Here is a 22276-nt window from a genome sequence, read left to right as displayed (position 1 = left end):
TGCCCAATGTAGAGCTGGCATTTTGACATATGTATGAAATGTTAAGTGTTTACTGCTATAAACATTCATTTGGGTGTATAAGTATTATTTTGTGTTTTATGATCACAGATATAACTATTCTCTCCACAAATTCTAATTGTAGAGAATATTATTATTAACTATACCCCTGTGTTGAATGTTTGTCTTACTTTTTGATACATAAGAATAATAATAAAGATGTTAGAAAAATCTATTGAATTATATACTGTGCATATAAGTCAAAATCAAAAGACTTTACTGCTGCCTGTGCCCTGGACTACTCACTACACAACCCTGTCTGCCCATGGGTGTTGGAGGTGAGATACCATGAATGAATGACACAGACTCCTAGAGCAGGTTAGAAACACAGCAGCAACCTTATCTGAACACTGCTGCAAGCTCCTTTAATGCCCTCCACCTGCACCCATTGATACCAAGAAAGCATTCTTTAAATGACTATTCTTGATTGTCTGCATCAGCAATCCTTGGTCTCTCAAGCAATCTTCAATTAGGTCCTCCTACAGGAAATGCTTTTGTGGCTGCTACGCACCCAGCATTTATATAGAGGTATCCCCCATCTCTTCTTGCTACATTTTACTTTGCATAATCACATTATTTCCTTAGTTTCCTTCTCTTCCCCAACCTCTCTCCTGTAACCCCTTTGCTGCCTTTCAAATATATTGCATTTTTATTTCTTTAACTGTTGTTACACACACACACACACACACACACACACACACACACACGTACACAAACACAGAAAGCACAGACTTGGAAATGATAAATACAAGCAAAAGAATTAAAAGATCAAGATTCTCACCCACCAAAAAAAAATACAAAAAATATTATCAAAATACAACTCTTTGGTTTGTGTTCACCATCTATTGCTGAGTGTAAAGCCTGTCCCCCATTGAGACTCTGTTGAAAAAAAGCTAATTTGTTCTCTTAAAATTTGGTGAAGAAAAATGATTTATCTTAATTTTTTTAAATAATAAAGCAGACTACTTAGTACACATCCTGTGTTAGTGAATTTATACCTTTCATAAAGATTAAATAATTATTCAAACTAATAGTAAGAATAATAATATATAAAATAATCAAGAAAACGTATACTTGATTCATATTATTTTATTTTGAATAATAAAATAACATCTTTAATACTTGTGTGATTTGAAAAAAAGTTTTAGTTTTGGCTTAAGTTTCCTCTTCCATTAATTGAGAGTTAAATATTGACAGTGGTGGTTAAATTAACTTTACTAGGGGAGAGCTAACAATGCCATTTTCTAGTATTATATCCATGACTGTCAGCAGGCTTTTCAGATTTATGTTGCACACAATTTCCCTAATTTATCAAATTATTCTGTGAAAAAGTTTCCTTCTCTAAATTATTTTATTTCTTTTCTTTTTTCTTTTTTTTTTTTTTGGTTCTTTTTTTCGGAGCTGGGGACCGAACCCAGGGCCTTTTGCTTCCTAGGCAAGCGCTCTACCACTGAGCTAAATCCCCAACCCCTTCTTTTTTTATTGGATACATTTTTTATTTACTTCGAATGTTATCCCCTTTTCCAGTTTCTAATTCATAAACTGCCTATCTCATCCTCCCTCTCCCTAATTCTATGAGGTTGTCCCCCTGTCCCAACCAGTCACCCCTTCCCACTGCCTACTCACCTGACATTCCTCTATACTGGGGGTGGGGGTGTCCATGCTTGGAAGGATGAAGAGCTTCTCCTCTCATTGGTGCCCAACAAGGCCATCCTCTGCTACATATGCAGCTGGATTCATGGGTCTGTCAATGGGTACTCTTTGGGTGGTGGTTTAGTCCCTGGGAGCACTGGTTTGTTGGTACTGTTGTTCTTGTGGGGTTGCAAGCCCCTTTAGCTCCTTCAATCCTTTCTATTTCTCCTCCAATTGGGACCCCACTCTCAGTTCCATGGTTGGATGCTAGCATTTGCCTCTGTACTTATCACCCTTTAGCAGAGCCTCTCAGGAGTCAGTTATATCAGGTTCTTGTGAGCATAAGCTTCTTGGCATCAGCAATATTTTCTGAGTTTGGTGGCTGTATGTATATGAGGTGGATCCCCAGGAGAAGCAGGATCTGAATGACCATTCCTTCAGTCTTTGCTACAAACTTTGTCTCCATGTTTCTTCCTATGAATATTTATGTTTCCCCTTTTAAGAAGGACTGAAGCATCCATTCTTTGGTCATACTTCCTTTTGAGCTTCATGTGGTCTGTGAATTTTATCATGGGTAATCAGAGCTTTTGGGCTAATATCCACTTATCTGTGAGTGTGTATGTGTGTGTGTGTGTGTGTGTGTGTGTGTGTGTGTGTGTGTGTGTGTGTGTGTGTGTGCGTGTGCGTGTGTGTGTATGTGTGTGTGTTTGTGATTGGGTTACCTCCCTCAGAATGATATTTTCTAGCTCCTCCATTTGCCTATGAATTTCATGAAGGCATTGTTTTTGATAGCTGAGTAATACACCATTGTGTAGATGTACCACATTTTCTCTGTCCATTACTGTGTTGAAGGATATCGGGTTTCTTTCTAACATCTGGCTTTTGTAAATAAGGTTGCTATGAACATAGGGGAGCATGTGTCCTTGTTATATATTGGAGCATCTTTTGGGTATATACTCAGAATTATTTTATTTTTCTGCATATTTGCCACTGATTCATAATGTAAATTTTGGACCGTATGCGTTCCTAAATGTATCCAATTTAGAATCAAAAAAATATAAGATTTCAAAATTATAAAGGGTATTTTGTTAAACAAGTAGAACAAATTAAGGCTTAACAGGTTGTTCTATAACTTAGAGAAAACAGTGTGGCTGTATGTTTCTATTTATATCTCCATGTGGGAGCATCATCAGTCTCCTTAACCTGCCCAGGCATAGGAATTGATTTTCTAATATGTCTCACCAGCCAAAAATACTAAAGGACTGAAACTTTGAATTTAAATATCACTTCAAAGGAAAAAAAATAATTTCTATAGGAAAATAAATATTTTTTGGGGTTCACATTAGATATAGAAAGAGAAAAATTGTAAAATGCTAAAGTTTAAAGAAACCACTTGTCATCAATTTCATTTATTGGCAATAAAATTTGAAAGGTATTAGCCATACCTGCCACAATAACGGAGTCTTTTCCAGTACTACAAAAGAACTGCTTTACCTCCTATCCATGCTTCCAGTAAATCGCAAAAACTATTCCCATGAGCTCCATTTCTTTGTCCCTTGTTGCTGTTTCAGCACCCAGTGCAGACATAAATTCTCTGTGCAAATTTACTAGTGACCCTTCTGCACTCTCTGTCCCCTGAAATTCAATTCTAAAAGCTTTCAATAGCACAACAACAGAGCAACACACAACAAAAATACCCCCTAAAAATCCAGAAAGGATGTGGAAACCAAGAAACCAAATAGCCCCACAATGAAGACAAACCCAGGAATCAGAACCTAGACACCTAGAAATCTAGATATAGAATTACTCCAAACAAAGATACTTAGATGCCATCTTAATATAATCAATAATGATCAGAGCAATATGTCTCCTCTAGAGTCCAGCTATCCCATAGTAGGTCCTTAAAGAGCAAGCATTGGAAAAAGATATTCTAAGCAAATAGACTGCAGAAATAAGTTGGTATAGCCCTTGTAATATCAAACGAAATAGACTTCATGACAAAATTAATCAAAAGAAATGAGGGAGGATACTGTGTAATCATTCAGCAAACAAATAATGATATGTCATTTAAATTATTAGCATCTATGCCTCAAAGACAAGGGCACTGTCTTTTATAAAGACACACTAATACAGCTTAAATCATATAGTGATCTTCACACACTGATGGTGACCAATTTTAATAACCAGCTCCTATCCATGGACAGCTCATCCCGAAAAAATTAAACAGAGGACTACTGGCGTTAACAGATATTATAAACCAAAAGGCCATGACAAATATTATAGAGCATATCACACAAACACACACATAAATACAACTTCTTCTCATCACCTCATTGCACTTTCTCCAAAATTGCCTATATACTTAAAGACAAATTCAGTCACATGAGATTAAATCAAATTGACATAATTCTCTGCATTTTATCAGACTACCATAATACAAAGCAAGACATCATCAACAACAAAAAACAATGTCAGAAACAAAAAATTACAGAAAGCTTACAAACTCATAGAAACTGAACAACTATTGAAACTTTTTAAAAAACACAGAAACAGAAATAAAGAATTGAAGACTCTCTAAAATTTAGTGAAAATGAATATGCAATATACCCCATATTATGGACCACAATAAAAGCTGTGGTAAGATGAAAGTTTATGGCAGTAAATACTCACATAAAAATAATAATAAAGACCCAATAATAACAACTTAATAGGACAACATTGAAGAGACATAGACGGGCAGGAAATAATCAAGTCAAGGCTGAAAGCAATAAAATAGAAACAAAAAGAACAATAGGTAGAATCAAAGTAATAACATTGATGCAAAAATAGTCAATAAAAGAATTGCAAAACAAATTCAATAACTCATCAAAAAGATGATTCACCATGATCAAGTTGGCTTCATCCCAGATATGCAGGGATTGTTCAGCATACGAAATTCAGTAAGTATAATCTAACAGAAAAATAAACTGAAAAAGAAAAAAATCCAAGGATCATCTCAGAAGAAGAAGAAGAGGAAGGGGAAGAGGAAGTGGAAGAGGAAGAGAGGGAAGGGGAAGGAGAAGAAGACAAAGGCAAAGGCAAAGAAGGTGAAGGTGAAGGAAGAGGAGGGGGAGGAAGATGAGGAGGTGGGGGAGGAGGAGGCGAAGGAGAAGATCTTGGATGAGGATAACTGACATTGCCTATGGATATCAAAGAACTGTAGACAAAACACTTTAATCGTGATCTACTGTGTGCACATTTTTATTTATAATAAATGGCATTTCTGTTTTCTCTCTAAGAGATGACTGTTTATTTTATTCAGGACTTCAGAGAAGTTTTTTTTTTAAATCAGAAGACTATAACTTCCCTAAATTAATAAAAATGGAAATTAATTGAAAAATGTCATGTATTTCCTTTATTAAAATTTATTGATTTTAATTTATTTTTCAAAATAAAATTCATGCATGCTGTGTACGATATATTGTAGACATATCCTCCCTTATGCTACTTTATATCTTACTACTTGTTTTCTCAACTACTTACCTTCTTATGTTCATGTTCTTTGTGAGTGTGTGTGTGTGTGTATGTGTGTGTGTGTGTGTGTGTGTGTTTACATTCACAGGTCTTGGACATATATTCAAAGAACTCTAGACCCTAAAACATTTGTGTTCATTGCTGCTTAATCCAGAAGAGCTAGAGATTAGAATCTATTTAAATATGTATCAACTGATGACTATATAATAAATATGTTAGATAAAAAGGAAATTATATTAAACACTACAGAAAATGTAAAAAGTATAGGGAAATGGCTGTGAAATGGAAAATATCTTATATGAAGATAGTATCTTCTGTTTTTCTCACATGGGGACCATAGCTTCAAATATTTAGACTCCTGTGATTAACCTTGATAGGTTTTGTGGATACTAGAGAGCAGAAAAAGGGCCATGAGAGTATGCTGTGAGGAGGTCTTCAGAAATGGAATGTAAAATATGCATGTTATGTAAATAGAGTGAAGAGAACTGTAGACCTGGAACGACTAAAGTCAGGATATAAGAGATGTGATGGAAATGTGGGTAGGGTGTGTAGGTCAGCCAAACAATGTCCAATATAAGTGAGAAATGTATTAAATTATAAATAAACTACATTATCTTTTTTAATGTGTTAAAATACTGTGACAAAAGTAATGCTAAAAAGAATGATTTTTTTTTTTTTTGGTTTAGACTTCCCAATGGATAAAAACACAATCATGTTGAGGAAAGCCCAAATGATGCCAGAAAGAGAAAATAGCCTGATATCATTTTAGCCACATAAAAAGAGAGACAGAAACAGAGGAGACAAGAGACAGAGAAGAGACCAAGAGACAAAGAGACAGAGACTGAGAAACAGACAGGACAAAGTGTCAAAAAGACACAAATAATGACAGGACAGAGGCAAATAATAAGTAAGTTAGTTTGTTCATTAAGAAGAGTTTATAAGTTTTAAAAATGCTCACCTAGTCCAGTGTTGTACTTCCTAAGGAAAGGTTACATAACTTTCCCAAACAAAGCTACCAATGAGGGGCATGTGTTCAAATACACGAACCTATGGAGACATTTACTATTCAAACAGCCACAGTAACTAAAGGTTTAATTAAATGGCATGTGGCATGTGGTACAAAAGACATCATGGAAGGGGGCTAGAATATTTTAAGAACTAGAATACCAAAATGTTTTATTGAAAGTACTTTTCCTATAAATGGCTTCTGTGAATAAGTTGTGAATTATCAAGAAACACGATTACACAAATGGAAGAAAAAAAACTCAAGGGATTCCATCACTAGGAAGAGAACTATAGGAAACTAATAAATCCAGAGAGAAGATTTAACATTTCCCAGATATATGTTGTCTAATTAGTTATCTAATATACTATAGTCAGTCCTGAAACTATATTCACACAACAAAATAATGGACTCAACAGGTTGTGTGTGTGTGTGTGTGTGTGTGTGTGTGTGTGTGTGTAACAATATTCATGAATGAGGTCAAAGGCGCGGTATTAGAGGAAGAGATCCTAGGAGTTAGTTGGCATAAAGTCAAAGGGCAAAGTTATGTAATTGAGTGTTAATTAAAATTCATTAAAAATAGAAAAATTAATTACTTTAAAATTTGAAAGGTACCTTATATAAAAATACAATGTTTTTTCTGAAAGCCACGGTATTTATACAAAAATCCCATCATCTTGAGTGCTGGTTATCTGTCCATGAGTCATTGGTCAGGAATACTCAAAGGTATTTAAAACAATGGAAGCTATTGGCTTTGCTCTTGGTCACTCACTACAACTAGAAGGTAAGACCCTATTACTGAAAGAACCAAACAAATGGGATGCAGCATACAGATAAATCAAAGGTTGGATCCAAAGTGGAAGCATACATCTATTTTATCGACATTAATGTACATTAAGGTCACAGCAGGCTACTACTAGCAAAAATATATCAAGAGTCGGACTCAGGTGTGGATCTTGAATACAGCAGGGACACTTATTTAATAATTTAATTTCTAAGTCTTTAAAAGTTTTGATGCTGTGAGTTCCTTACATATCTTTAGGAATTATTATTAGTATTTGATCATAATTACCATGGATATAGGTTTAGTCCCAAACAGAAATATTAAAATTTTATAAAATATTCATCAGACAATTAATTTCCATATTGAAAAAGTTAAATTTTTTATATCTTATCATTAGGTCTTTTGTATACCTAAATGTCAATGTTATCTCATAGGCAAAATTATAGTAATTAACATATAATCAAATCATTGCACTTAAAAGAAGAAGAATAATTCCTGCTATATTCTTTAAGATAAAATGGGAGTATATAGTATATGTGGATCTTTTTTCATATTAGCAAACTTCATAATGTTTTTATTTTCATTTTTATTAATAATTTTAGGTTTATGATATAAATCTGTCAACAATTATAATAGACCTTAAAGAAGAGAAACTTACCAGAGAATTCTGAGACTAACATCTGAATATTTCTTTTAATCATATAATTGAAAATAAATGCAAACAATTTTGTGTTAAAAATGCACAGCACTGAAAAATAGGCTAGAAAATATGCAAATTGTGACATTTAAAATGTATTTTTATACGTGTTACGTCTGTTTTAAACACATGTAACAGTAAAAGATAATTAAGCTTTTATGATCGTTAATTTGATGCAGCATTTACAGGAGGAATATATGTTTGTGGGTTTTAAAGTCCCATGTTTCTTCTATTTCTGTTACCAAGGCACTTTAGTTAGTCATTATTCTTTGCCATCCTCTATATTTTCCATAGTATATATAATTATATCTTTCAAGAACCTCCAAAATTCTAATTTCTTATAATTTTGCCATTTTTTAATTCTCTTTAAATACCTATGGAGATAAGGGAATTAACTTACATGTTATTTCCTAGTATTACTCATATTCTCATTGACTATTCTGTACCCTGCAATTCTTTACTGAGTTAAAACACTGAAAAGGAATTGGTAATCAATCTGCTGAGAGAAAAGAAATAATGTTACCTCTGAAATTAGAATACAGATCATCTTGCTTCACATCCCCCTAATAAGGTCAAGTGAGAATATCTGTTTTCTACCTCCATAAAATGAATTATTCATAAAAATAATACATTTACTACATAGTACTGTTTAATTACACATTATATATAGTGAAGACATCTCTTTTTCAACACAGGAGTAAATTCATAGAATACAAATCCTTAGAATAATAATAATAAAATCTGTTAGAAATGCATTTCAAAAACTTTTTACTCATAATGCTACAGATTTTAATATGAAACCAAGTATATAAAGCAGGGAGAAATATGCTGCTAAAAGTCATTGCTGCTTATAATGAAAATAAATTTAGTCACATTTAATTATAGAGGAAATATCTGCTGAAACAAACATCATATTTTACTTACATTGAAGTGATTATAAGAGAAAAGGAGGGATATTCCAAAGAAGGTTGGATTTAAGATAGTTATAAAGAGATAGAGGGACAATTAGGACAAGAAGATTAAGTGGAGACTCAGGTGAGAAGACAAGGTAGAGAAGGAAATGTAGGGAGAAATGGCTACTTTAAAAACCATGTGGAAACCACCACTTTAGGAGCTTCCATCTCTCTGGATAAATTTTTTGATTGCATTACCATAAATCAAGAACATTATGCCCCAGCAAAAAATTATATGGTACCAAATAAAACTCACAGTGTCACTAATGTGTTAAAACGTTTTAAGTTGTTCACCAACAAGTATATAGAAATCCAGCAATTGCTACTGGAAAGCTCACCACTACTGACTAGTCTTCATAGCACTAACAAGTATTATGCTTCATGACGCAGGGGGGAGAGAGAGTCATCAGGCTTATCAAACTATGAATACTTGTGAACTACAGTAACAACCCACCTGCCATAATACCCTCTTGTTCAATAGTAACATAAATGTTAATGAGTAACCAACCATTTTCTTTTAAGTTAAATTAATTAGATCGACCCTATAAGATAGAACCCATAAATGACAATGCTAATGAGACCAAGAATCTAAGAGTAGTTAGGTCATAAGGCCCAGGGACAAGGCTTCAACAATAATTTTGCTACGTAAACAAATAACTCCTAGTGTCATACCTAATGTCAGGTTTTCATTCTTTTTTTAAAATTTAAGTACTTTTATTTAGATTAATTTACAGCCATAAAACTCATCCACTTACTGTGTAAAAACTTTTGTAAAGTGCTAGCCTCTGCAATTGACTGCCATAACTTATTTGCTTTAAAGTTTTTGAGATCATAATATAATTATTCTATTCCCCTTTCTTTTCTTCCATTCAAATTTCCTGTAAACTCTTCTTTCCCACTCTTAAATCTATAACCCTGCATTTTCATTGTTACTACAAGTATATGTGTACAAACATATGTATTCCTGAGTTTAAGCACTTATTCTATATGTTACTTGTATATAAGTTTTCAGGTCTTACTATTTCATATTAAACAGTTGGTGTACACTTCTCTGAAGATAATTTCTCCTACTCTCAGTGCTGATGGTAGCTCCTTTTGCAGTGTTGAGTTTCATGGCTTTTCCTGATCACTTTACCATCAACATTGTTGTTATTCTTCTTCAGCATACATTTGAACAGTTATGTTTGTGAAACTTTTGTGAAGTACTTTCTGATAATAGTAAGAGATACAACATTCTAGAAAATTCCCTGATCATCTGGCTCTTACAATCTTTTAATCCTCTTTTCTCACAATACATTCCATCATGTAACATCATTCAAACTCCCAAATGGTGAAGGCAGTCAACAGCCCTACCCATCTGTGATGCTATGACACAGATTATGGACCAGTGTGACAAAATAACATTAAGGATACAATAAGACAGACATGTATTATAGTAACCAGCACATCTGTAATTGAATTTAAGGTGTGATAAGAGGAAAACCATGCTTTGTACTGGAAACCTAATCAAAATACAGAATTGCATAGTCTAATCATAATGAATATATTGATTCTATGAATAGAACATTTTTCTCATCAGTCCTCATCAGAGAAACACTCCTTTCAGGAGATGATAAATAACAACTATACCTAAAAATGGACAATGTGTAGAATGTGAGATCTTTGTAGCAACCAATCTTCAGTGGAATGTCTTCATTCCACCCCTTCCCTCACAAGACGAAGTATATGCAGAAGAGGCAGAATAATTGTAAGGGTCAAAGTAGTTTGATAGGATTAATAGACACTATAATTTTTCTGCTTTTTATTTTTATTTTCATTTTGTTTTATATTTAAAGAGCTAGAAAGAACATGAAGTTGAATATATTGGAAAGTGTTGAGGAAGGGAATATATGTGACAAGAAATACTTCTATTGGTGGGAACAGAATATCTCTGACTCCTTTGTCTGTGTGTAGGTCCCTTTTCTCCTACTGATTTGTCTTGTCCAGCCTTCATATGAGCATTCATAGCTAGTCTTGTTTTATCTCTAATGCCATGTTCAGCAAATAGCGGGATAGGAGGGGTTACTGAGAGACAATAATAGGAGGGGGTTGTGAGTGGGATATATTGAAAACAAACAAATAAATATTAAAACCAACATAGAAAGAAGAACCCTTATGAAAGACCCTACATTATAAACGAACATTTACTCTCAGGTTATGCCCTAACAAGTTATATCATTAGTTACATAGTCAAGCAAATCCAAATACTACCATTCTCTGGCCAAAACCAGAAAACTTCCAAATTCTCTTTTGTCTTATGATGTTTCTAGACATCAGTGTGGCAGGTTTTTTCCAAAAATAATCACAGATAAACATTTAATGTCAGAATAAGAGATGAATTAAATTACCTAACTTGCTACATTTGATAGCTTTAGAACATAAAAGAAATTGTATTGCTTTTTCTATCTTTTGAATTTATCGATTTAATTTGTGATTAAGTGGGACCTTTAATTTTGGTCTATGGTGAGGAAATACATTTTAAGAGTCGAAGGATGAGGAATTTATCAACTTTATACCATTTAGAACATAAAGAAAAAGAATCAATATTCAAATATCCATTAGAAGGCATTACCTCAAACATAGAACTTCTTAGGCCCCACTCTTAATGAATCCTCTATATCAGACTTTGGGACAGGCAGAGGCCCTTGGGAATATATGACTATGTTGATTGTGGATGCATGTCCTGTTCCCTATAATTTGATAGAATTGCACTAAATAGCATGCCTCAGATGCATAAATTATTAGCTACATTATTAATTTATAGTCTCTTTACAAGAGAATTACAAAATCCCTTTTCCAACGGTATATACATATCTAGTGAGATTTCAAATGAATTTCATTGCGAATAATTTCTAGAGGAACAATATTTTAGAGTGTCATTTTGGAATAAGGGTCTTTCAGAAGCTCTTTTATACAAAATCATCATAAATTCTATTTTATGATAATATAAAGAATTAATTATGGTTTGACATAATATACTAATAGCAATTATATGTTACAAGACCCTGGAGACTAGTGAATTGATGATTGATCACATAATTTTTTTATAGAGCTGGGGTCACATCTGATTTAAACATATTTTAATATAATCTCAATCATTGCCATACTAATTGTAGGACAGGAAAATTAGTATATTTCCAAAAAATTCTTGAGAAGTATTAACACAGCTTTAAGTATTCAAATTACATCAGTGAAATTATTTTTGATTCTAATATTTAGTAAAAAAAACCTTTCTCTTAAAACCAGTTTTGACTTGCTTAATGTACTGTCTCGATTTGCTAGTAGTCTAGAATTTCTCTAAGAAAAACAATAAAGGTTTAATATACTTCATAAAAATTTATAATTCTTGGGAGAACTGAAGGAGAAAAGTAAGAGATTCCAATGATGATGTCCTTGGCATCAAATATAAAGGCAAAAACTCTCCCACAAGTTACCAAGTTCATATAGTTAAGGTTACTTATTTATTGTATGTGTCCATGTACACAGAATTGGTAACTATATTTTGTGTGTATGAAAATGTGCATGGAAGTTCATATATGTACAAATATTAGCATACAGACAGCAGAGATCAATGTTGAGTATCTGCTTTGAAAACTTTTGAGTCTCTCTCTCTCTCTCTCTCTCTCTCTCTCTCTCTCTCTTTCTCTCTCTCTAGCTCTTTAGCTCATTGATTTGAATACATTGACTGGCAAGTCATCTTTCAGCAGGTCCCACATTCTCTTACCCATAGCTGATTGTATAAATGGGTCGTCCTCCATGCCAGGCTTTCAACTGGTTTCAGATCCTCATACTTGTACAAAAAAAAAAAAAAAAACTTTATCCACTAAGCAATTTTATCAGTCCCATTATTTTGAAATAAGTTTATACTTACAGAAAAAGTGATAATGTTTGTACATTATGTTTGCTATGCTCATTAGTGATAGCATTTGCACAACAATGACACAGTAATTAAAACAATAAAATTGGAGTTGGGGAAATGGTCCAGATTTTGTTGAAACGTTAAAAGCTTCTCACCATGTCTACTTTGTCAGTATAGTTAAATTCTACATTCTATGTTATGCTAATTTCATAATGTCTTTTCACACAGAATTCTACAGATCTTAGTATGAATTATAAATATTGTATTAAACGTATATTATACCTTATTTCTCCATTTCACTAAATACAAAGAACTGTATATATTTGTGCTAATGATTACAGCAGTTTAGAGCCTAAACTAAATAGATAGAAAATAGTACCAAGTTGTTTGTCAGAGTTTTTGCCTGGCAGCTGTTATGCTGTGCTTGTGGGATGCCTGCCCCTAGAGGAGGTAAACCCAGGGGTGGGACAACAGGGATTTAACATCACTCAGGGAAGGCAGAATGCAGTCTAAAACAGAGGTCCCAAACTACGTTCTTCCAGGTGAGAAACAGGGAGATCTGGGATGGGTCCTGTGGTTCTCAAACTCCTGTGTACCTAAATGCTGGTGAGAACCATGAGGAACTGGGAACAGGGCTAATTCGGGCTGGGCTTAGAGTGATTGCTAGAAGTATGAAGGAGACAGAAGAGGGACCGTCTATGAAAGATTGTCTAGTAAGGCCTCCCACCACCCCTGGAAGGCCTTGAAGAAGTAGAGGGTTTTTTGCTTGTTCAAACTTTTTTATTCATAATGGATGAGAATGCATACATACAACTTACTCAGGGTGAAACAGTTTAAATCCTTTTTGCTGGAAGAGATGCCCAGGAAGGGAAGTTCATTGGTTAAACACCAAGGACCTATTTAGATAACCTAATTGGCATGGAGAACTCAAGGGTTTTATGCTATGTAAGAAGTTGTCATGGTCCTCTTAGTGGTGTGTCGTGGTCATGTACTCCAAGAGAGAAACCTGGTCTGGGAGCTAGTTCTAACTCTTACCATTATCAATTAAGTGACTTTTTAGGCTCTCGAACTTTGCTACTATCTTTTGGCATGGTCCACTGCCCCACAGTGAATTATTAGGAGTCCATAGGTGAATTTAATTTATTTTTGTTCCTCAATAATATATATATATATACATATTTATTAATTTTAAAATAAAATCGATGTAGACACAGATTTTGCATAATTGAATTTTAATGAAACTTCTTGATGGTCCATGTGACACATTTAGGACTAAGGAATTATCTATATTAAATGAGCAGAACACACTTGTGATATATTATTTGCCGAGTTAATTGAATGAATGAGAGTCTTCATACTCCAGGGAGCACCTTCCACAGTGGCTAAGCACTAGCATTTGAGAGGACTTAGACAGAGCCAGGCTGACTGCAGCAACAAACTGGCAGTTTGAGAAACTAGATCTAAGTTTCTGTTTCCCAGAAATGAAAAAACAGGACCCAGGAATATGTGGTCAGCCGACCACAGCTGTGGGTAGCCAATCCGCAAGGTGCTTTTACCTTGTATTAGTCCTGAAGTAAGAATAGGTACCTAGAATGAGTAAGCAAAGTCAAAAAGTCTCTAGAGCCTAACCAATTATAGAATCAGTCAGACCCCTAGAGCTAGAACTAAGCAATCCTGGAATTTCCCCAACAGAAAATAAAAGCTGGTCCCTCTGAGTCCACCAGAGGTCTCCATTCCTGAATAGGGAGAATCCTGCATTCAAGAAAGTCAGCTGAATAAACATTCTTGGTTTTTGTAAATTATCTGAGTCATTATTCACCGATACTGGGACATAACTAATATCTGAGGTCATGTATGATATATTTCTTGAAGATTAATTTGAGTTTTAAAGTTTCCATGTAATTTATGGGATAAAATAATCACTAGATTAGACCAAGAAAGAATAAAAATAGAAAAATAATGATAGAGAATAAGTGTAAGAATCTGAAATTTAAGTTATCGATTAAATCACAGTAAAACACAAAAAACAATGTCCAAATTCCCAGGCCAGCTAATTATTCATTTTTCCAATTTGTAAGATATCTACCCTCTGAAATTCTGGTTTTTAATCACTATCTTATTACTTCATATATAAGAAAGTTTGGCTATATTTCAGATAATAAGAGGATTTAAATGTCTGGATTTGTTAAATTCATATATACAAAGTTATTACACAAACTAGATGAAATATTAAAACAAATAAATGTTTTACTTAATACCTAAAATGTGACATTAAATTTAAGTATGGATCAGTTGCCATCAGTAGGTGATAATTTTAACATATTTACTATTTTAGGGTTTCTTGAGTTAACTTTATATAATAATTAGTAGTGAATATCAGCAGATACTTCATATTGTTTAAGAATTTTCTTAAGTAATCCATGCCTTTTCTTGAATTGTATAATATTTTTTAATAAAAGCTATTTACCAATGACTGTATTCTTATGTAACCAAAAGTTTATAAGTCAATTAAGAAATATTCATAAATTATGAATAATAAATGTCTTATGTTAATTATAAAATGAGTTAATTATTAAGTAAGCATTTTATAAAATGAACACTTGACTCATCTTACTCTCAGCCTTTGTATTAATTTCTGGAGTGACATTGTGCTTAGTCTCATTTTGATTTTCTCATATTGAGATCGGTACCAGGATGTATTTTAGAATGTTATGATCTACTTATATGTTTCTATAAATTGGAACTTTATACTGGTTTGTATTATTATGTAAATCAATAAGTAGAACCTAAGAGTTAATAAGCTGAAATTATTAATTTATAAACTCATTAAACTATTAGAATCTGGAGCAGTGACTATGTACATTGTTGCTTGTAAATATTGCTAACAGTTCGCTTGTAAATTTTTCACCATAAAAACAATACTAACAGTGCTGTAAGAGTGATTTTAAATACTTTTCAAATATCCTACACTTCAGTTCAGAACATTATGAAAACATGTGGAATCTAAATTGTGAAACCAGTTTCAAACTTAATTGTGCCTCAAGAATAATATGTCTCTTATTTGCTGAGCTACCTCTCCAGCCCTTTCTGAAAGGTCTTTAGCTTAAAATCAACAAATGTTTTGAATATATAATGTAACATTAGTTGCAGAATATCACATTTATTTTTAGTTAGTCTAATTTGCTAAATTAAATTTGTCTTTTATTATGCATATTTGGTGATATGTGCATAGCCAGTTATCCTGTTAAGTCATAACCTATTCTAGATTTTAGTCATTTTTCTGTTTATAAATCCTTTAATCCTTTCCTTTAACAAGACTTAATACAAAAATTTAAATGTGTTTTTTCAAAATCTCAACTGCTTTAAAGGGGAACATATGAAGAGTTGTAGCTCTCTGAGTTGATTGGGCCCTAAAGGAAGTGTGTTCATGCGTGTGTGTGTGTGTGTGTGTGTGTGTGTGTGTGTGTGTGTGTGTTTCTATAGTGAAGTTTAGGTGTCCATGAGTCCCAAAAACAGTGCTGGATCTTATACAGCTGTTGTTACGGGATGTTATAAGCTTCATTATCCTGGTACTTTGAAAAAATTTTGGTTCATTTGCAAGAGACTCTGAGTCATCTCTCAAGGCATGTAGAACTTCTCAGACTCCTTAATTGTGATAAAATGCTTTCTGCTCTTAATGAATCATCATGTCTCATATATATTGTTATAAGAGCTCATAATGAATTAAAAAAAGGCTAATGGCATACTCACGTACCTCTCAGCATCTCATTTATCAATCATTTTCCCTAAATTTTACAGGATCATTTTATACTTTTACATGGACAAAATCACTTTTTGTGGAAATGTGTTCCTTTACCATATCTTTTTCTTTTTTTATTATTATTATTAACTTGAGTATTTCTTATATACATTTTGAGTGCTATTCCCTTTCCCGGTTTCTGGCCAAACATCCCCCTAATCCCTCCCCCTCCCCTTCTTTATGGGTGTTCCCCTCCCCATCCTCCCCCTATTGCCGCCCTCCCCCCAACAATCTAGTTCACTGGGGGTTCAGTCTTAGCAGGACCCAGGGCTTCCCCTTCCACTGGTGCTCTTACTAGGATATTCATTGCTACCTATGAGGTCAGAGTCCAGGGTCAGTCCATGTATAGTCTTTAGGTAGTGGCTTAGTCCCTGGAAGCTCTGGTTGCTTGGCATTGTTGTACATATGGGGTCTCGAGCCCCTTCAAGCTCTTCCAGTTCTTTCTCTGATTCTTTTAGAAGGCAGATAGAAGTGAGAAACATGCTGAGACAGAGAAGGTCTACAACCAACCCAAATTTCTTTTCCCGTGGGTGTAAAAATTGCTTTCCTTTACCTTCATTGAAAGACTCATTATCTTTTGTTTTTTCTGTTTTTAATAGGTTATATTATTTATTTACATTTCAAATGTCATCCCCTTCCCTGTTTCACCTCCACAGACTTCCTACCTGTTCCTCAAACCTTCCTGTTTCTGTGAGGGTGCTCTGCCACCCACCTACTCACTCCAGTCTCACTACCTTAGCATTCCCCTACACTGGGGCATCAAGTCTTCAGAGGACCAAGCGTCTCCCCTCCTGTTGATGCCAGATAAAGAAATCATTCTCAATACCAAGATATACATTTAACCCTGGAGTAGCAAAATCTCTTAACTCACATGATCATGAGATGAATTAAGCAGTTTAAAGAGCAAGTGTGATGTGAGATCATCTAGAAAACTGTGTGTGCATCTTTGTCTGTATTGTGCCTGATTGCCATACGGCCCTTTTAGGGTTTCACAATCAAAAGGCAGTTTTTTATCACAATTGTTGTGAAATGCAGCTTGAGACCAGGTATCTTGATTCCCCAAGTTCTATTGTTGAGTATAAGTTTCGCTATCCTGGGTTTCCTGTTACTCCAGATTAATTCGCAAATTGCTCTAAGTCTATAAAAAATTGAGTTGGAATTTTGATGGGGATTGTATTGAATCTGTAGATTGCTTTCAACAAGATGGTCATTTTTACTATATTAATTCTGCCAATCCATGAGCATGTGAGATCATTTCATTTTCTGAGATATTTTCTCATATTAATTTCTTTCTTACAAGACTTGAAGCTCTTGTCATACGGATCTTGCACTTGCTTGGCTAGAGTCACACGAAGGTATTTCACATTATTTGTCATTATTTTGAAAGGTGTAATTTCCCTAATTTCTTTCTCATCCTGTTTATCCTTTGAGTAGAGAAAGGATACTGATTTCATTGAATTAATTTTATATCTAACCACTTTGCTGAAGTTGTTTATCAGGTTTAGAGATCCTCAAGTATAATTCCGGGGGTCACTAAAGTATACTATCATATCATCTGCAAGTACTGATATTTTGACTTCTTCCTTTCCAATTTGTATCCCTTTCACTTCCTATTGTTCCTGTTGTAGTCTGATTGCTCAGGTTAGAACTTCTTCCTACCTACGTTTAATCTATAGGGAGAGAGTAGGCAGCCTTATCTAGTCTCTGATTTTAGTGGAATTGCTTCAAGTTTCTCTCTTTTTAGTTTGATTTTGGCTACTGGTTTGTTGCATATTGCTTTGACTATGTTTTAGTATGGGCCTTGAATTCCTGATCTTTCCAATAGGGCTAATGTCCAACATATACAAAGAACTCAGGAAGTTAGACTTCAGAGAACCAAGTTCCTATTTAAAAATGTGATGCAGAGCTAAAACAAAGAATTCTCAACTGAGGAATATCAAATGGCTGAGAAAGGACTTAAAAAAATGTTCAAAATCCTTAGTCAACAGCGAAATGCAAATCAAAACAACCCTGAGATTCCACCTCACAACATTCAGAATGACTAAGATCAAAATGACAGTAGATGCTGGCGAGGATGTGGAGAAAGAGGAAATCTTTCATTGTCGGTGGGATTGCAAGATGGTACATCCACTCTGGAAATCATTCTGATGGTTCCTCAAAAAAATGCATATAATACTACCACAGGACCCATCTATACCACTCCTGGGCATATAACCAAAAGATGCTACAATATATAACAAGAACACATGCTCCCCTATGTTCATAGCAGACTTATTTATAATTGCCAGAGCTGTAAAGGACCCAGATGTCCTTAAACAGAGGTATGGATACAGAAAATGTCATACATTTGCACAATCAGCTCTTAGAAACAATTACTTCATGAAATTCTTAGGCAAATGGATGGAATTAGAAAATATCATCCTGAGTGAGGTAACCCAATCCAAAAAAAATACACATCATATGAACTCACTGATAAGTGATTATTAACCCACAACTTCAGAATGCCCAAGACACAATCACAGATCACACGAAGCTCAAGAGGAAGGAAGATCAAAAGTGTGGATGGTTCAGTCCTTCTTAGAAGGGGGGACAAAACACTCAAGGGAGTAAATAAGAAGACAAATTGTGGATCAGTGACTGAAGGAAAGGCCATCCAGGAACTGCCTGACCTGGGCAATCATTCCATATACAGACACCAAACCCAGATAATAACGTGGGTGCCATGAAGTTCTTGCTGACAGGAGCCTGGTGTATCTGTCTCATGAAAGGTTCTGCCAGAGCCTGACAAATACAGAGGCAGATGCTTGCAGCCAACTATTGTACTGAGCACAGGCTCCCCAATGGAGGAGTTAGAGAAAGGACTGAAGGAGCTGAAGGTGTTGCAACTGCATAGTTATCAACCAACCAGAACTCTCAAAGATCCCAAGGGCTAAACCACCAACCAAAGAGTATACATGGATGGACCCATGGCTCCACCCAAGTATGTAGCAGAGGATGGCCTTATTGGACATCAATGGGAGGAGAGGCCCTTGGTCCAGTGAGTGCACGATGTCCCAATGTAGAAGAATGCCAGAGCAGCGAGGCAGGAGTAGGTGGGTGTGTGAGGGAGTACCCTCATAGAAACTGAGGGAGGGGAGATGAAATAGGGGTTTACTTGGGGGAAATCAGGAAAGAGGATAACATTTGAAATAAATAAATAAATAAAATATCCAATATGTTTTATATGTAAGACTGCCACAAGGCACTACAAGGCGTTTTCCTACCCATATATACTATCACATGTACACAATATATCTGCCCCCCCAAACCCTTGGCATAATTATAACAATTTCCATTCTCTTATTGACACAAAATCCCTAGGTTTCTACAGGATCACTGAAGAAAATGCCCTAAAACATAGATTAGGCAAACAGAATAATCAGGGGGAAACCTGATAATGCCTCTTAGAAAGTTACTCCAATCTGTGTAAGAACTGCTTGATTTGACTTGCTAAATATATTTATGAAAGAGTTTCTCTCTTGATAGTTTTATTTTCCAAAGAAGATAAAAACCACATGAATTCCTTCTCCCACAACAATCTTCATTTACTTAATTTCATGATATTTAGGAAGCATGTGATCTAAGATTATGATTTTCAGAGTTTACCAGACTTCAAATATTTTTACTTAACTCTATCGGTTGTGCTTTTGTTATAGTTTGACCAAAGTCAGTGGTCCAAGACTTCTTGTGGTATTTTACCTTCAGAATCAATACTTTTGTTGAAAGTTTGAATAATCTAAGAGAGTTCCTTGATAACACAGAGAAATATTGATGAGTACACTGACGTTTCAGCCACATTTGGTAAAGCCTAATCCACGCATAGAAAAAAAGAAAGATTAATTTTTTTTCTATAAGAGGCAGAGAATAGAGCCTCGAAATTATTGTTCTGAGGACTGTAAGAAAACATCCTCCAGGGACTGCTCTGACCACCTCTGAGGATGAGAAGACAGTAGAAGATACACACTGCAGTGACTAGAGTTCATTCCCTGAGTATGGGCAGCTCCTCTCTTGTTCCATTCTGGATCGCTATCTGCACTTTTTTCTTTAGATGAAGGGGAGTAAGAGAAAAGGGATTTGGTTGGAAAAGTCTTAAGAATATATCATGTTATTTTGAAAGCAGCTGCATGGCTCCAATGATACACATACTGGCCTTGAGTAACTCTATTCCTGAGGTGGCTATAAGTCCCTCAAGATTGTTGAGGTTAGTAAAGGCATGGAGCAAGTAGCTCATGTTTGATGTTTTTAAAGAATTATTTATTTTGTGGGTATGAATATACTATGCTATCTTTAGACACACCCAGAAGAGGGCATCAGATCCCATTAGAGATGGGTCTGAGCCACCATGTGCTTGCTGGGAATTGAACTCAGCAGCTCTGGAAGAGCTGTCAGTGCTCTTAACCGCTGAGCCATTTCTCCATGGAAGAGTTAGCTAATTTGGAGAGAGTGAGAACTTCAAAGATTCATATAGTTATCCCTTCAGATAGGAAGACCTCAAGAGAAAGGCTGACATTTAGCAGGAAAAGTAAGCGAATAAAAGCATGAACCATCACACACTGTGGCCTGACATTTGAAAGTGTGCAGAGAGCTTCAGGTAGTGTCAGCTTCTCAAAGGCAAGGTAGAATACAAACACTGGAGTTATTAAATGTTTCAATATGTTGACATGAAGCCTCAGGAGTTATAGAAGTGAGTAGTATCATATTATTCAGGATTTCCAATCAGTTGTTTTAGTATTCAAACTAATATCTCATGGATTTTCCCTTATATTAATCATTTTAATAAAATTAATATAAATATGATAATATAAATGTTGTCTCATAGGTCAAATCTATCCTTTTAGTGACTACCCTTAGGATATTATGGCATTTGAAGAATATTTTCTCATTTTCATAGTATCAGATTTATGAAAAGCTTTATATCCTGCTTTGACTATACGCTAGCAGAATTTTCTATCTTCAAAATTAGAACCCTATTCTAGTTCTTACTTCAAGATAAAAGACCTTTCTGACCTCATTGCTGGTCTCCATTTTCTGAGTATAAAGCCCCATTGTTTTGAACGCATAGCTCAACACATCACACAACAACCTGCCTCCTTTGTGTTTATTAATCATGAATTTACTCTAATTCAAATCTTCTTGGCTTGTTTACATGCTTGACCACTTAGATATCTGCCTCAGACTGTAGTCTTTTATTGAAGAATGTACCAATCTGACCTTGTCCAGAATTAAGCCAAGTCAGGTACCTAATTTTTCACGCAATTAGACTTACTGGATCATTGTTCTCAGCCAGACTCTTAAAGCCTTTTGTGTATTAAGAATTTTGGAGCATGAATAGTTTCATAAAGAGACTTCATTCTTTGAATAGGCACTGTTCTGCCTTTGATGTGTTAATGCTTCTAAAAAGCACCTCTAAAAGGATCACTAACCAATTCAGCATGTGTGATTTTTTTCCTAACAGAACAATTGTGTGTACAAGAGTTTTCAGGGGCTGTTAAATGTCATTTGGAAGATGGCTTGCTGTAAAGTCTCTGAACCCATTTAAATGCTGAAAATAATGAAACATAACAAAAAGGATTTAGTGAGTTAATATGCAAAACCATAATGTAAGTACACTTAACACTTTAAATTGAATTCTCTTTTGGTTGGTCATTTTACCTATGAAACACAAGAAATCTTTAGTTATCATTACTAGAATTCTAAGAAAAAGGACCTCATTTCCAATAGCTCAAATCACTTTCCCATTGGCCTCTCACTTTATAATCACTGTGCTATCACTTCTAGACCCTTTCCAGACCCTTTCTCTGCTCTCCTTACTCTGAGAGCATAAAGGTTTTACACATCGTTTCTCATATACCACCTCAGAACAAAGTAGAAACTAATGTAGGCAGATTATGAAGACAGATA

The sequence above is a fragment of the Rattus norvegicus genome, chromosome 9 (genome assembly GCF_021556685.1).
Source record: "Rattus norvegicus strain SHRSP/BbbUtx chromosome 9, alternate assembly SHRSP_T2T, whole genome shotgun sequence".
NCBI classification, from domain to species: domain Eukaryota; kingdom Metazoa; phylum Chordata; class Mammalia; order Rodentia; family Muridae; genus Rattus; species Rattus norvegicus.
Note: the sequence above shows the minus strand (reverse complement) of the source record.